Raw genomic sequence first — 4,844 nt, 5'->3', positions numbered from 1 at the left:
AAGTATGACTAGAAGAAACTGGGTGTGTTTGTTTGATCCTCTCTATTACAGTCGATTTCAGAGTGAATGTAATCCCAGAGAGAGCCCAGTCTCCCCCAGTCTGACAGCCAGCAGAGCTTTACATCTGTTCCCTTCCTGATGTGGAGTGGTGAGATGGTTCTGAAACGTCTGCTGCAAGGTGTGCCAAGAATAAAACAACAACCGGGGATAAAAAATAAAAGCCTCCTCCGTCCTGCCCACCCCACCACCACCACCACCACCTCCTCCTTGGAGTTGTCTCATGGAAACTTCCAGAATGGCTGCTGTAGACCAATCAGTCAGCCTGATAAACTGTCAGTCTGAAGTAACTACCCTCACGCATACCACTCCTCACCCTCCCCACCGCCAACCCACACAGCTATCGGGTTACTGTCCACTTAGCAATTCCGCCGGCACCTTAAATCTGCTTCTCTCCAATACACGAGCACTTCAGGTGATTTACATAGCAATATTTTAAAGCCGGGGGCCATTTCCATGACCTGGCATTAGCAATAAAAAAGCAGAGATATACTGCCGTGGCTTCCTGCCGCGCCCTGATTGCTTTTTAACCGTCACAAGTTTCTCAGAAGAGCCTTCGACCAACACAGCAGGTGAGAACTTGTAGCGCTAGGAGCCCAAAGTATCAGAAGCAGGTCTCTTCAGACTCCAGGTGGAGGTCTTAGCACGATTGCTTAGCACGTTCCCGTCCCATCGCGCCTCGTCACACGAAAGCAGGAGGGGTACGGGAACGGTTCGGGGGGAGATGGCGTTAACGGGGAAGGCGGTTCCGCTCGTCGCTGCGAGGCTGCTGAGGCACCCATGGCAGGCACTGGCAATTAGCGCCGAGCGAGTCGAGTGTTACCTTAGTCTCCAAATTGCATGATGAAACGGCTGCGGCAGTGACTAGGTTGCCTGAAGTCACAGCCAATTAAATGGGGATGTGGCAAACAAGTCGCTGCTGACACACTCAGAGAGATAGATGGAGCAAGAGAGAGAGAGAGAGAGAGAGAGAGAGAGAGAGAGAGAGAGAGAGAGAGAGAGAGAGGGGGGGGGGGGAGGGAGGGAAAGGCATAACCTGCAGCGATGTACTCATTTAGGAGGCATACGAAGCCTGCCAGGCCTGCACTATGTGAATGTAACCGAGAGGTTCGCTATACATAGGCCATGCAAACTAGGCAGTAGCCTGGAGCACTTAGAGCCAGGGATGGCATGACACAAGCCCTCTGGGAGACGTGGACACCTATGCAAACATCAAGTCTCCAGTGGCATATAGACACCCAGGAGCCCAAGTTCATCGAGGCCTGCTGTCAGACTAGATATAAACAGGGAAAAAAATATATATTTTTTTCGTAAAAACACACAATGACCAAAAACTGGTGAAGTGTGGGAGCTGTTACACGGCATTGCCAACGCGTTGACAGAGATGGCGATTGGTCTCTGTGCATTCTCTCACGTCTATGTTGGTGTGCGAAGCGAATGGCAGGACAACGCTGTCACAACACAGCCAGCTTTTGTCGCGGCTCTGACAAAATGCCTCGTTTACCACTGGCAGGATTAGAGAAGGGAGCCATACTGCATATGTAGGGCTTGCCTGTGTCTCTTCTCTCTCCTCTTAGTCACAATGGCGAAACAGTTGTTCCCTTGAGGACAATGCCAAGCATCTAATGGAAGGGGAATAATCTGTCAATATCCATAGGACTGTGTTTGCATTTACCCTACAAAGTGCATTTTAACAGCAGAGAAGTATCTCTATTCTCATTCATTTCTGGTATCCAATAAAGTGGTATTTGTTTCCCTGCCTGCATATTTTGTGTTGCTTAACCTAAATGCCCCTATAGATCGGTTGCCTCGCAACAGTCTGTTTGACTTCATTCTGCCAAAAAAATGGCTCACTAAACAAATAAATCAATGCGGCAACCTTTTTCGGCAACAACCGGCACATGGATTTTGTGTGATGTGTGATATTGACCTGTTTTAGTGTCACGCCCCAAATATTTTGTCTTATTTATTTTTTATTCCTTTCCTAAGAAAGAAAAACCCTCATATATCCACATCCATCCCACAAAATAAATAAATAAATTCATTAAACCAGAAGCACAGGGGACTCGCTCCTGCAACATATTCGATCCATGTGGGGTGGGGTGGTACAACGCGGGCACCAAAAATCAAAGATGTGATTGTTTGGCCCTCACCCGTGTTAGGTGTCCCTTCTCGCTGCGTTGGCCCTGGCACGGCAGCCCTGAAACACTCTAGCTGGAACAAAGGGATTTGGGGCAGCGCTGATCAAAGGAATGGACTTGGGGTGGGGTGCGTGAGGTGGGAGGGTGTTGGGGGAGGGGGGGGGGGGGTGATTTACCTGACCTGGTTTCAAGTGAAGAGTGAAAAGGAAGAGAGAGAAAACAAGAGAGAGAGAGAGAGAGAGAGAGAGAGAGAGAGAGATGCTGCACTATACAGTAAAAGTGAGATATTGGACAGAGACTGTCACTCACTCACTCACTCACTCAGTCTCTCACCCACTCCCTCACACACTTACTCACTCAATTACTCACTCACTAAGTCACTCACTCACTCACTCAGTCTCTCATGCACTTACTTACTCACTCACTCACTCAGTCTCTCACCCACTCCCTCACACACTTACTCACTCACTCAGTCTCTCACGCACTTACTTACTCACTCACTCACTCAGTCTCTCACGCACTTACTCACTCACTCACTCAGTCTCTCACCCACTCCCTCACACACTTACTCACTCACTCACTCAGTCTCTCACCCACTCACTCAGTCTCTCACGCACTCACTTACTCAGTCTCTCACCCACTCACTCATTCTAATTTAGTAATTTACATTTACATATATTCATTTAGCAGACACTGCTGGCCAAAGTGACTTACATATGCAAGCTATATTACGGAGCATTTGAGTCATTGTTGTCCAGTGGTGGGGGTGTACACGGATGTATAGGTCATGGTCGGTGTCCTGTTGGGGGATGTCCTGGGAGTGTCATGCGCGAGCCATTATGAGTGGACATAGACAAAACTGACATCATCTATCGCAGTGAATTGCCATACAGCAAAGGCATTTGTGCAGAGATTCATCATGGCAGAGCGACCTGACCAGGCAAGAATGTAAATTGTAGTTTTTCATTTTTCTACTATATCGTTGTATTATCTCTGATTTAATATATGTTTTTTTTTTGTTTGTGTTGTTAGTATGAGTTGGAATATCTACGTGTAAGTAGAAGATCAAGCTTGCCCATTTGATTTCACACATTTCATTTCTACCATAATCATGTCATGACATCTGAAAAATGGTTTTGTTTTAGTTCCTGCAAATCCGAAGTACCTCACCTGACAGCGGCCTTGGCACTGACAACTACAGCCCGGCATCTCCGAGCCAAAGCTTTTACTACGGTACGCAGTTGCTTATCTACTTTGCTAGGGATAGTGTAGAATGTCTATGTGCATTATTCATGTGTTTTGTTTTTTGTTCTGTATAGAAGATCCCGAGTTTGTCCAGAGGGGTCGGGCGAATTCTCCAAGCCTGAGCTTGTACCAAGGTAGGCTATAGTTCTTCCTACATATAATTTGGAGGTGTGATAATGTTTTGTTTTATGCCGTGCTAAATTAGTTTTTTCTTCTGTTTAAAAGACTGATGCAGAGCTGTACCGACCAACTTCCCCTCACGAAAGTGTGCACGAAGGTATGTATCCTACAATATATTATGTGAGTTTGGGTGCAGTGAGGCAGAGGCACGGGCGTTTATAAAAATTACAAGTTAAAAAATGTTGTAAAAGTTTTTTCAAGTTTTTCCAATCTAAAGTTTTTTTTTCTCAAGTTCTCAAGTGGTTGCTCTTTAGAGCCTGGAAACCACGAAGTCCCCCGAGCAGAACGTGAAATCCCCGAAGGATTTGAAGTTCCACCAAACAGCCCCGCCTCACCCCGAGCAGCGTGGGGTGCCATACAAGAGACTCTGTCATTAATGAACGAGACGGTATTGTACGTGTTATCATTCAGAACTCATGCTGAGCTCTGGCGACTGACCTATGGTGTTTGGAACACTATTTGTTTAAGCGTGAGAGATCCCCAGGTGTATTTCGAATTGTGTTCGGCATTAAATCATTTACATCTGTACTTTGATTACTTTGTTGAAAATCAAATATCGGCTATTATGCAAGTTTCCCGAGATTGTATTGGTGACTATATGGAGGGGGCGCGGGGTTTTGCCGCGGTGCGGAGATTTCATATGATTTGAAAAATGTATGGTCAATGGATTGTTTGTTTGCTTTAGTTTGATTTTTTGGGGTTTTATTGTACTTAGTGCACATATGTATATTGGGGTCTACAACCAGCGTTGAAAATGGAGCAGGACATTGACTTAGCTAATATCCCTGAAAATTATAGACGCGTCATAGATGAAATACAAACTTTAAACCCTTCGGGACCACCTCCGCCAAGTGTAAATTTACCCTCTGACCAGCGAGAGACCAAGTTGGATAGTCAAGAGGTATGGTCACCATCGGATAGCTTATTACTACAGGCATCAGATGATTTTTATCGAGAGTGTTGGTCACCCTCAGACAGCGTCATCTTAGAGCACCTACAAGAATCGCCCAACCTACATTATGACCAAACAGACCCTTTGGAAGGAACCAGTTCTATGCATAGGGGCTCTTCAGACCAGACAGGGGCAGGGGAAAATGATCCCTCTGACAGTAACGTAAAGAGTGCTGAATTGGTTTTATCATCTGATCGACACCTGACTATATTTAACGCTAGGGAACAACGTTATATCATACCGTTACCTCAACAGGACGTACCCGACTT

The 4,844-nt window shown here is 46.1% G+C and overlaps 1 long non-coding RNA gene across 1 annotated transcript; it reads left to right on the top strand.

Annotated features, from left to right (window-relative positions):
* The first annotated feature begins 3,215 nt into the window (after positions 1-3,215).
* LOC121690443 lies at positions 3,216-3,720 on the top strand. Its single transcript, XR_006025066.1, has 3 exons — positions 3,216-3,431; positions 3,518-3,577; positions 3,669-3,720. It is a non-coding gene; the product is annotated as an uncharacterized LOC121690443 (long non-coding RNA).
* The last annotated feature ends 1,124 nt before the right edge of the window (positions 3,721-4,844 follow it).

This window comes from Alosa sapidissima, chromosome 18, assembly GCF_018492685.1.
Source record: "Alosa sapidissima isolate fAloSap1 chromosome 18, fAloSap1.pri, whole genome shotgun sequence".
In the NCBI taxonomy this organism is placed as follows: Eukaryota; Metazoa; Chordata; class Actinopteri; order Clupeiformes; family Clupeidae; genus Alosa; species Alosa sapidissima.
This window is presented reverse-complemented; position numbering and strand designations above follow the sequence as displayed.